Below are 12,866 nucleotides of genomic sequence, written 5' to 3'. Positions count from 1 at the left end.
TCTTTTCTTTTCTTTTCTTTTCTTTTCTTTTTTTTTCTTTTCTTTTCTTTTCTTTTCTTTTCTTCCTTCCTTCCTTCCTTCCTTCCTTCCTTCCTTCCGTCCTTCCTTCCTTCCTGTCTCTCTTTTGTGTGAGTTTATTAGAGTGGAGACACTACGCTGTTTGCTATCTACTCATATCAGTCATGTTATCAGTGACAATGGAGGAAACCATTTAGTGTTTGCCATCCGTGTGCCAGAAAACAGGTGTCCTTTCTTCTTCCATCTATGTTTTCACTGGTTTCTAAGGCCATCTTTGTTTTGAGAAGGACCAAAATTGTCAGAACGGATGCTCATTTGCATTACTGTCTGAAATATGTTGGCCACCTAAATCTGTACTTCACAGAGGCTTCCAATGTGGTAATTCCTAGGCCCTTAGTCCTCCAGGTTAGCTTTTTAAGACTGTTAAGAGGTGATGAAACTCAGCAAGCTTGCTTCTCTTGTATTAAAAAGAAAAGAAATAGCATTCCACAGGAAAAAATAGAATTCTTTGTTTCAATATCAAAATCCAGAATAGGGTGGGATATAAACCAGAGAAGAAGACCATCCTTGGGAAAAGCCCATTCCAAGGCCAGAAGCAATCAGGTTCTTACCCAAGTTCCTTAAGGCAAATGCTGTGCTGCCCGAGTGGTGTGGATGACAATGCTCGGTGAGACCAGGATGTCTCAGTCTTGGAAAGAATCTAAATCTCTATCGGATAAAAATGTCTCTGTTGGCTCATCCCCTTATTCTCCTGGTGATGGGGCTGAGTGCAGTATGGACTGTGCCTGCCACATTTGGCTTCAACTGTCCCAATCAGCCTGTCGATCTTTCTGTCTTGAATCTACAACAAATGGGACCTTAGGTGGGAAGGGAGAGGCAGAAATTAAATAAATAACACTATAAACTGCATCATTTCTAATGAGCTGGTGTATTTACACTTGTCACTTAGTTACAAAAAAAGACTTATTTTTTAAACTTTATGTCTTTTATCCACTTACGATTTTAATGAAACTAGCTTCTTTTAATTGATTTTTTTAACTTAAAAGTAATGCATGTAATACTACTTATTGTGGAAAATATAGCTAATGTTACCCATAATGCCAGCAGCCACAGAGCAGTTCAATTTTATATGTGAATATGTAAATATATGCAGTTTTTTACTCATATAATTAATCTAACAGTTTATTGTGAACATTTTGTCATGTCATGAAATATTTTTTAAGAACATGAATTTAACAGCTATTTAACACTGCCCTCAAAGGTATGTGCCACTTTTATTTTGAGACATTTAGTAAGGCTTTCCCTTTCTTCTATAGCAAATAATGCTTAATGCTTGCTTATAGATTCCAAAGCACTATGATTTTCTCTTTTTTTCTTACTTCCTTTTATTATTAGATATGATAGTTGAATCAGAACCTTGGCAGTAAACAAAGCCTTAGAGGAAATATCCTTCACTCTCTATTTTAAGGAACTGTACCTTGAGATGATTTTTAAAAGTACAGCAAATTAGATGGAATGATGAAACAAACATTAATTAATTTTATGTCCTACAAAATTTTTAATTAAAATAACTAGGATATAAAGCCAATGTCTTATTTATTCTATTTATCTCATCTTTTCCCCTTTCAAACTGTCATAGATATGATGTATAGCACCCAGTCCAGATTTTTATATTTTTGCCACATACATATGAGAAATACATAGAGTTGCTTTTTCATATGAATAAATGCTATCAGACTGTAATATTTTTCTATTTCTTTTTCCATCCAACTTTTAAAATATCTGTCTATGTTGATTCATATGATTCTAGTTCATTCACTGTAACTGCTACATAGCATTGTATCATGTGAATACAAAATCTATTTACCCATCCCATTTTTCACAGCCTTTTGGGTTATTTCCACATTTTCTCTAGTACAAACAGTGCTGCAGTTTGTGTGTGACTGTGTTCGTATCTCTTCCGTGTGCAAGGCCAGCATTCTTCAGCATTCTCCTGATGTATCAAATGCCTTTTCTGTCTCCTGGTTTCGTCTTTCTGAGTCTTATTATTTTAGGGGCATCTCTGGAAAGTAGCAAATATGGATTTTTTAAAAAACAATTTTATTGTCTTTACTTGTATATAATCTCCTTGTGTTATTATAATCATTGAGCTGTTTGGACCTCTCTCTGCCCTCATATTTTGTGCATTCCATTTGTGAGATTCTTTTTTTTTTTCTTTTGCTTCTTCTCCCTGTCCCTGAATTTTGTTAGATCCATCTCCTTCAGCTTCTTCGTTTGGTTGAGATGCCACATTTTATTTCCACCATTTTAGAGATTAACCTGAAAGATTTAAGATGTATACTTAAGAAATCTCCAGTTGATCTTCATCTTTCTTCTTCCTTCTTCCAAACATTACAAGTTTTTGTAATGCAGTAACTCTGACCTTCTCTCACTCATGCTGTTATTTTCTAGTACATTTGTTCTGGCATTTCTACATGTTTGAGATGGAGGGAGAGGTTTCCTGGGTCAGGTCAAACTTCCATTGGACGTCACAGAGTAGAATTTTCAAGTATTGAATATTTTAAATTCTGGATGGATATGCACCACAATTTTGATAGTAATGATCTCAAAATGGTAGAAGTAGAAGTGCCTTTTAATTATTTTCTATGATTTTGTTTTTCTACATGCTCTTTTTTTCATAATGAAAAAGGAGAGAGAGAGAAAAAAGAAAGAAAAGTGAAAGAATAAAAGGAAAGTAACTTTCTTTACTATTTTGTGCTCACTTTGTACAATAATTTTCATTTTGTTTTTAAAGAATTTATTTTTAAGTAGTCTCTACACCCAACATGGGGCTCAAAATCACAACCCTGAGATCAAAAGTCACAAACTCCAGCCACTGAGCCAGCCAGGCACCCCCTCTTTGGTTTTCATTGTAACTAATAACAGGTTATAATTTTAAACGTGCCCAAAAAAGGATAGCTCAGTTGCCAGCATGTATCAGTTATCGACTGGCACAATAATGTCACCAAACAAAGGATCTCAGAATCCCAATAACACAAAACAATAAGCATTTATTTCTTACAAGTCTGTACCTGCTGATCTTGGTCTGGCTTACTCATATAACTGGTATGGTAGAATAATGTTATTCAAAGGTGTCCATGTCCTAATCCCCAGAACCTGTGAATATATTACCTTACATGGCAAGGGAGACTTTGCAGATATGATCAAGTTAAGGATCTTGAAGTGAAGAGATTATCTTTGAGTATCTGGGTGGGCCTCATATAAATAAACACAAGGGTCCTTATAGGAGATCGGCAGGAGGTCACACAGGAGAGAAGATGCTATGCCGCTAGCTCTGAAGATGGAGCAAGCATTCATGCTTCAAAAAACATAGGCAACCTCGAAAAGCTGGAAAGACAAGGAAATAAATTCTCTAGCCTGCAGAAGGAATGCTGTTCTGTGTACTCATTTTAGGCTTCTGACCTCCAGATCTATAATATTAAATTTGTGTTGTTTTAAGCTGCTAAAATTATGGTAATTTGTTACAGTGGCAATAGAAAGCTAATACATCTGGGGGCGTCTGGCTGTCAGACGTGATCTAAGATGACTTCAGCTGGGATGACCAGGGTGACTCAGCTTTCCTCCACATAACTCTTAAGCCTAGGCATGTTTTCATGCCTTGTACACAAAAGTAAAAGCAGATGGAAGCACAGAAGGCCTTTTCAGACCTAGACACAGAACTGGGACATAGCCTTTCAGCTTCATTCTATTCACTAAAACAAGTCACACGGCCAACTCCGGATCCAAGGGTGTGGAAATAGATGCTGCTCTAGACTCTACCTTGTTAGAAAGAGAAGTTATGAAGTCACATGACAAAGGATATGGACACCAGATGGCAAAGAATTAGGGCAAACGATGCAATATATACCATAATGAATTAAGCAGTCTAATTTGGGTAAATGATTAATTATTTCTATTTCCAGATGCTCTATCAAGATCGTATCTCTTCTTTCTCAGTTGGTCTCATAACCTGATCTTCCCTTCTAATGTGAGGTTTGGGTATAGGTAGAAGTTCTTTGTGGATTTTAGTGACCTCACCTTACCTGGCAAAACTCTAGTCATATTGCATCCAGTGCTGATGGGTCTTGTGTAATTTATGGTGTGTCCTGGCTGAATTGCTCTTTTTTGGGGGGTCTTACAGGTGATGTTCCTCCTCTGGGACATGGCAATGATTCCCATTCAGACATTATCTTGAGTGGCCCACCCCGCTTCCTTCTACTACAAAATCACCACATCCTTTACCACAAGGATCTTCTTGATTCAGGTCACAAGGCACATCTTGAACTGTCTTACATGCTCCTCTGTCTCATACTCCGTGGTGTATGCAAGGAATTCTGAATCCCTTACAAAGATTCTCAGGCTAAAGGAGGTGGTATAAGCTTTCTTAATGATTAATTACATGATGCCATGTATCATTTTCTATTCTGCTTTCACCTCTTCTTTTTGGCATAGGACTCTTCTAGTAATCTTAAAATCTTCCTAGGATCTACTCATTAAAATTGAGAAATAATTCCCCCCACTCTGGCACTTCTCCAAAACAGTGTGGTTATTTCTCCCATTGTGTTATCTCAGATGCTTTTGGCTCTAAATAACAGAAAGTCTGACTCAAATTAGATGAGAGAAATACAATTATTATTATTTTTTAAATTCTGGCTCTGTTTTGTTGTTGTTGTTGTTGTTGTTAAGTTTTTTTATTTTGAGAAAGAAACAGAGCCTGATGCTGGGTTTGAACTCGCAAAAAATCAAGAGTCAGACGTTTAACCAACTGAGCCACCCAGGTGCCCTGAGAAAGAAAATTATTATATCACAGAAGAGGAAGTCTAGCATTAGGATTGTTTGGTTGAAGACTTCAGCAATATCACATCAGTTGACAAGTTGGGTTCTTTCTGTCTCTTCCCTCTAAGAGCCACACTGTTGGCCTCATTTGAAATCTGGTTTCCTGCTAGCTCAGAAGTCAGTTGTAAATCGTGCACCAACCATCATGGAAGAGACAGGGAAAAAACTTACCTGTGATTTTTGTATTAAAGGGTTTTTCTTTCTCATTGGACCAACTCAAAACAAAAAAGAGTGGGCAGAGGAATGGCTTGTGCTGATTGGCTAAAGCATGCATTTCTGAACCAACTTCCATGCAGAGAGTTGAGATTATCGTCATTTGCTTTAACTAAATTCTACCCTGTAATTGGAGGTGAGTTCACTTTCCCTAGTCCCACAGACTGTGTGAAATAAAGATGGACACCAAACAAAATCTTCATTCTACCAATAGGAAAGTAAGCAATGATGAATGTTTGCTGTTCAACAATAATGTCCCCTAAAAGCATGCTTCAAAAGCATTTTTAACATCTACTAGAGAGAACCAGTACATTCATATCTGACCTCTTCTCCTTCAGTTTCTGTCTCTCTCCCTCTCTCTTTTAGTAGTGGGAAACTTCCTAGTCCTTTCTGTCTCATTGAAACTTCTCTTTAAATATACACTAAATTCTCTCTACCTCCCATCTATTGTGAAATCTTATGTTCAGACTCTACTTAGTCCTAACGTGTAAAGGAAGGGTTTGAAATTTTAAAATTCCTTTTTTCTTTGACAACAAAAACCAGCTTTTAAAACAGTTATTTACCAGAGTACAGAGAGTCCTCTTTATAACAATGACATTCAACATTTGTCTAGGGGGTATCTGCCATCCCCGTGAAGATATAAATGCCAGTGAGCCAATGAGGAGAAAGTACCAAAGTAGCAAGGCAAACAGATCTACACAAAATTCAGAATGCATTATAGGAAAATAGCAAACACACACACATGCACACGCACACACACGAGACTGCCTGCCTGATTTTTTCCACCGGGCAAAGGAGATGAAACCATTCAAATTTCAGATGATGTCAACTCTGTCCATGTCACTTAACATCTAGTTCAAATGGCTTTTCCCTAGTAATTCTCTGGTTCACTATCATATTGGCCTCTTTCTTAGAAACTTATAATTTTATCTATTGGTTTGTAATATGTCTAGTTGGGTTGTTTTGCTAGCTTATTTCCCACTTCCTGCACTAGAATGTAAGAATGATGAGGGCAGGAAGGTGAGCTGTATTGTTGAGTACTTTATCTCTAACATCTACCAGAGGACCTAGCACAAAAACAGACTTCCAATAGTTATTAGTTGGATGAATCAATGAATGAATTTTCTCTTTCTAAACTGAATAATTCTTACACAATTTAGCATTTCAGATTTGTTATCTTAGTGGATTCTCAGAATAAAGTTACTCTCTTCACCAGTTAATAATGATGATGATAGCAATATCTGGGTACAGAGATGTTAAGTGATTTGCTCACAGAAACACAGTAAGTGCTAAATATAAATCTCAAACTCATGTCTTTTGTCTCAAAATCTATGTTCTCTCCATTCTGACCCATGCTTTAAGTTCTCAAAGCTTAAGATACACTTCAACAGGTACATAGTTAGAAAGTTCCCTCTAGTTGAAGAGAACAGAATGAGCAATGTTAAGGAGGCCACAGGGAGCATTCTGGAAGAAATGTAGTGCATTCTGGGAGTACTTTCATGTACCTAGCCCCGTTAAATGCCTAGGGAGATGCAAGACTTCCTACAAAAGAGGGGAGTTCTTTCCTGTGTTTGGCGGCAAAAGTCACTACTACTGCCGCTAGCAGTGCACAGAACCAAGTTCCCTGCATAATAAGAGTCTGAATGGAGGGCACAGAATAGGAGTCACAAGGTAAGAGAGATTAAATTTAGTCTCCATCTTCCTGAAATGTTCCTGGAGTTAGAGCTACTTGGGAACAATGCCAGCAATCAGAGCACAGGGCTTCTCCTTCGGAAATAAACATCCCAGGCTTTGTAGGCATGCCCCATTGCATACTGAAGAGTTGGCCAGGGCAGGTGTCTGTCAGCAGCTTGGGAAACTGACACGAAACCAGGAGGGAGGCTGACAAGACAAGCAATGTTGGCTTTTTCCTCCATTGGAAATCACAAGGCCTCTAAAACCAGAGGCCCGAGGCAGCTCTGATGCTACAGCCGCTTTACAGGCTCATACCTACTTGACAAGCTTTCTCCCAGTATAAAAATGGATAAGCATTATCTCAGAATAACCGTTGGTAGGACTAGAGTCCATCCTTTGGCAGTCGCCTTGATAAAAGCTTTGCCAGAAGAGTTGGGATCTGTGTTAGTTTCCTAGAGCTGCTGTAACAAAGTGCTACAAACAAGGTGGCTTCAAACAACAGAGATGTATTGCCTCATGGTTCCGGAGGTTAGAAGTCCAAAATCAAGGTGCTGGCAGGATCATGTTCTCTCTGAGATTCTGGGTAGACTTTTCCCTCTTTCTAGCTCCCAGTGGTGGCCATCAATCCTTGAATCCTTGGCGTTTGTGAGTTTACAGCTGTATCGTGCCAACATCTACCTTCATCCTTCCATGGTATTCTCCCTGAGTCTCCGTCTTCATAGGGTGCTTTTCTCTTCTTATAAAAATGCTAGTTATACTTGGATTAGGGCCCATCCTGATAACTTCTTCATAACCTGATTTCATCTACAAAGACCTTATTTCCAGATAAGGTCCCATTCACAGGTACCAGGAGTTAGAACTTCTACATTTGTTGGCAGGACACAATTCAACTTATAACAGCAAGTATTACTATCTTCATTTGTTGGAGGAGGCAGCTTAGGCTCAGAAAAACCAAAGGAATTGTGTGATGTCATAATGTGAATCAGTTGCCTAGTGACCCCAATTTTTCCATGCCTCTCTGTATCTACATCTTTTGGTATTGCCTTTCCACACTGACTCTGGGCTTGGCCATGTGAATCGCTTCAGACAATGGGATAGAGCAAACATGATATAAGCAGAGGCTTGAAAAGTGCTTTTACATTAGGACTTGTTACTATTGCATACTCTTGGAGCTCTGTGGCCATCCTGTGAATAAGCTCAAGCTAGCCTGATGGATGATGAGTGATGAGGAGAGGAACTCCAATCATCCCAGTGTCACCACAATAAGTCAGCCAGCACCAGCCAAACCTCCAGCTGACCACAGATGCATAAGCAAGCCTCATCAAGATCAGCCAAGTTCCACCCAAATCACCAGAACCCGTACCTCACCCATACATATATTCATAAATAATCATAAATAAATGGTTATCGTTCTAAGAAAAAAAGGGGGTGGTGGTGGTTTATTACACTGAAAAAATTAACTGATATAGTCATATAGATGGTAAATGGCAGAACGGGTTGTGGTAAAGTAGTGGGAGGGAGTCTGTAGGAAAAGAAGAGTGTTATTGATATGCAATAAGCCACCATAAAACAAAGTGTCATAAAACAATAACCATTTTTTTAAATCTCTTACCAGTCTGTGATTCTACTAGAAGTTCTGCATCCTGGATTAGTCTTGACTGGTCTTGGCAGGACTTGCTCAAGCATCAACTATCTGCTGCCAAGCTGGCCATCAGCTGGCTGGTTTAGGGTGGTCTCAGTTGGGATGACTGGCTCTGCTCCAAGTATCCCTCACATATCTCCAGCAGGCTTGCTGAGGCATGTTTTTTTGATGGTGCAACGGTCTAAAAGAAAAAGCAAAGATGGCACATGCACTTTTTAGTAAGATGGTTGCTATTCATTAACCAAACACATCTCATGGCCAGGCTCAGAATCAGTGTGGAAGGTCACTAACTATGCTGTGGATAAAGAGATGCATGAGAATCTGTGTCTACTAATGCAATCAATATTCAAAAACAAGCCAATTACCATGAAGCTGGACAGAGAAATGAGTTCTTGGAAGGAAGAATAGCAAAATGCCTGTCATAAGGGGAATCAAGATATTTCAGAAAGATCAGAAAATATTGTGATAACTAGATGAGAGTGAGTTCATTCATAAGTAGCTGGAATAAGTACTTGGTCAGAAGTCTGTGGAGATCCTATCTATAGATGGCCCCAGCCTGGCCCATAGTTCCTCCTACTATTTACTCAGCAACAATTCCCCAGTACTGCTGGAGAAAAAAATTTCCTAGAAGTTGCAAGGGCAGATCCAGGGGGAGCTAAGGCTTTCCAGTATATGGACTTGGGCCTTTAATACCTTTGGACAGAGCTACAGCTGAACATTGCATGCCTTCTGTGACTTCATAATCACCACCACCCCTTGACAGTGAACATGTTATTATTTCCACATCTCAAATTATAGGGTAAGAGATGCTCCTCTAAGAAAAAAAGAGGAAATAATTAAAAAGTAAATAAGATGAAAAAACTATGGTGTGGCTCCTATCTCATTCCTCAGGGGTAACCATTGCTTTCAATTAGGACATATCTTTTCAGTCTTTTTCCTACATATGTACTTTTTGCAGTCACTTTCATACATTATTGACCAAAATTGGGAGAACGAGGCCAACATTCTAGGCATCACTCTGACAGTCCAGAAAGCCAGCCTTTCCCTCTTCCTTCTCCAATCCTTGTGCCATCTTTCTCTAACCAGAAAAATGCTCTCCCTAGTAATGAGTCCCATTCTGCATGTTTGTGAAGGATAACACTGGAAAGTGTAACGTAGAAACATTGGGGCAGGAGTGGGTGTAGAAGATGATGAGAGAGAAACAGAAAAAAAATAAAGAAAAATCAGCAGAAAGAAAAATGTTACAATGAAAAAATCTGGAAAATGCTGTGGAGATCCTCTTGTCTAATATTTGATTGAAGGACCTAATGAAAGTATATCACATCCTAAATGAATTAGCGTAGAGATTAGATACATCTTAATAATGAGCAGACCAAACAGGGCCTTATATCTCCCATTTAATGTTTACTATTTTTAGTCATATTAACTTCAGTTACAGAAGTCCCAGTTCTACCACAAAACTGTATGTGTCAGTTTGCATTAGATTTGGATGGAGATACACATGACAGAAAATGCAAACTAACAGTGCCTTAAGGAAGATAAAAGTTCATAGCCCTCCTCACATAAGGAGAAAATAAATTTAGATATCTAGGGCAGATTTGGCACTCCGTGATACCAAAGACCCAAGTTCCTTTATCTTGTTGACCTATTATCCTTTTCACATGGCCTCCACCTTATGGCCCAATATAGCTGCTAAAATACCAGCTATCAACTCTGCATTCCAGCCTGCACAGTTGGAGAAAGACAGTGAAGAAGGGTTGAGACTAGTTCTTTAAGGAACTTCCCACAACACTTCCTCTTATACTGCATGGCAAAAATGTAGTCTCATGACCATGGCTAACTGCAAGGAAAGCTGAGAAATATAATCTTAGTTCTCTGGGGAGGGATCTGTGCCCAGCTAAAAATAAGATGTTTTATTACTATGAAAAGCAAAGGGATATGGAGGGGCAAGTAGTAATCTCAGACATATGAAGTCATCAAAAATTTTCCTTATGAACCTTATCATGAAACTGAGTACATAAACATAGATGATGTCTGGGCACCTCAAACTTGTTTTAAATATACAACTTAATTTTTCCAAAAGAGGATAGAAGGAATGTTGTCCAAGTTAAAAAAGGCAGAAGATTTAAAATTATTGCAGTCCATTTGGTCTCCACACCCCCAGAGGCCATCCCAATCCAAGGTCTTTACCATAGAACAGTGGGCAATGATCTCAATTATTCTCTGGAGAGTTTGTGGCCATGAGGTTGGTAGCTTTCTCCTTCAAGGAGGAATACTACCTTCCATCACCCTTCAACAGGGGAGTGGGGAAGCTGAGTCTATTCCTTGGGCATAGGGCCTCACCTATGACCAGTCTTCCCAGGCTCTACAAGGAGTGGGAAAAAGATATCTTACTTTGTATTGAGCAGAAGAGTCTGGGAATGCTCTTGAATGTTTGGTGGAGTGCACAGAAAAACACAGAGAAGAGGACAGAAAGCTGAGGGTGAGCACCCCTTTGCATATTCTTCTCATTTGGAAGCCTCTGGAGAGAGAGAAAGATGCTCTGCACTTATAGCAAGTTCTCAGTCTCTCAGCTTTCATTTTCCCAATGTATAAAACAGGAATAATGAAACCCGCCTCATAGGCTTATTAGAAAGGTTATTTGGAAAATACTCGCCAAAATTCCTGACAAACACCTCCACTTAATATGTTTAAGTTCCTTTCTCTTCTTCTTTTTGGAATAATATAATCTAATTGATTAGTAAGGGTACTTTTCCAGAAGATAATATGATGAGAAAAATTTGGCAAACTGTCTAGAGCTGTAATATGGTAGCCACTAGCCATTTGTGGCTATTAAGCACTTGAAATGTGTCTACTATAATTAGGAACTGAATTTTTTATTTTATTTCCTTTTAATTCATTAAAGCTTACATTTAAAATCCAATGCTTGATTCAAGTATTGGAAAATATTTATGCACATTTATAATAATGGGCATGTGAATTCCTTTGTCAACCACAAATTTTATAAAATTGAAATAGAGATCAAAGATTTCCTATGAAAATTTAACCCTTGAGTTAAGATATGCTATGTCAAATACTTACCAGATTTTAAAGACTTACTACAAAAAAAGAGAATGTAAGCTATTTTATTAATAATTATTAATAATTAATTTTTATATTGACTACATATTTAAATAATATTTGGATATGTTGGGTAAACAGAATACATTATAAAATTAATTCCATCAGTTTCTTTTTCTTTAATGTAGTGACTACAATATTTGAAACTGGGGCCCCTGGGTGGCTCAGTCAGTTAAGCGACCCACTTTGGCTCAGTTCTTGAGTTCAAGCTCCATGGTCAGGCTCTGTGCTAACAGCTCAGAGCCTGGAGCCACCTTCACATATTGTGTGTCCCTCTCTCTTTCTGGCTCTCTCCCACTTGTGCTCTCTTTCTCTCAAAAATAAATAAACTTAAAAAGAGTTTAGGGGCACCTGGGTGACTCAGTCAGTTAAGTGTCTGACTTCTGCTCAGGTCATGATCTCACAGTTTGTGAGTTTGAGCCCTGCATCGGGTTATGCACTGACAGCTCAGAGCCTGGAGCCTGCTTTGAATTCTGTGTCTTACTCTCTCTCTGTTCCTCCCCCATCACACTCTGTCTCTCTCTCTCAAAAATAAATAAATACTTTTTAAAAAATTATTTTTAAGAGTTAAAAAAAGGAAATTTAAAACTGCATAAATGACTTGCATTATATTTCTATTGGATGCTGCTTGGCAGAAGAGAGCAAATAATTAGACTGAGCTTTCTTACCAGAGTGGCTGGTGATCTTGGCCTTGGTCAGATATTTAATTAACTAATTAAGCACCTATTCTGAGCTAGGGATAATGGAGCAGCTGAATCATAAAAAAGCCTATAAAAAACATTGTAAATAATACAATTACAAATAATTCTTATGAGTACAAGGAAAAAAAATATATATGCAGTAATGAATAAGGCCAAGAGATTGGGGTGGTTTTCTTAAATGAGGGAGGAGGCCTCCAAGAAGAGGGGCATTTGAGTTAAGATTTGAAGGTTAAAGATGAACTAGAAGTGCAACAATCTTGATGAGAGGAACATTTTACAGAAATATTAAATTATTATACTGAAGGTCAGACAGCTACTCAAGAGTCAGACTGGGATTATACACTCAGATTTGTCATTCCCCAGAGTCTGTGATCTTAACCATTTGTGAGAAATGCTGCTTTTCCCTCTGGTGATAATATTGTCCAAGTCTACTGAAGGGGCAAACTTATTGCCACTGTCTCACTGCCCTTTTCCTGCCTTATAGCATAGAATCTATCGTGTTATGTTACGAATGTGGCATTCCCCAGATTCCTAAAGGCAGGAATCCATACACATAGGCATGTGACATATCTTGGAGGAAAGCATCCTTTGCTACTCTTTTTAGCATTTTGATCTTCTATGAC

At 38.4% G+C, this 12,866-nt stretch overlaps 1 long non-coding RNA gene across 3 annotated transcripts in view; it reads right to left on the bottom strand.

Moving 5' to 3' along the window:
* LOC115274786 overlaps positions 1-9,069 on the bottom strand; it is a 49,913-nt gene extending 40,844 nt beyond the window's left edge. Inside the window, exons 1-3 of one of the 3 annotated variants that reach the window (XR_003901247.1) lie at positions 8,935-9,069; positions 8,393-8,603; positions 86-875 (exon numbers count right to left, since the gene is read on the bottom strand). This is a non-coding gene — a long non-coding RNA (uncharacterized LOC115274786). Of the gene's footprint in view, positions 1-85; positions 876-3,173; positions 3,406-8,392; positions 8,604-8,934 lie in introns of those variants that run through there. The other 2 variants (XR_003901246.1, XR_003901248.1) reach the window with 2 other exon arrangements.
* Positions 9,070-12,866: the final 3,797 nt, after the last annotated feature.

The sequence above is a fragment of the Suricata suricatta genome, chromosome 12 (genome assembly GCF_006229205.1).
Source record: "Suricata suricatta isolate VVHF042 chromosome 12, meerkat_22Aug2017_6uvM2_HiC, whole genome shotgun sequence".
Lineage (NCBI taxonomy): Eukaryota > Metazoa > Chordata > Mammalia > Carnivora > Herpestidae > Suricata > Suricata suricatta.
Note: the sequence above shows the minus strand (reverse complement) of the source record. Positions and strands in the feature narration are given on the sequence as shown.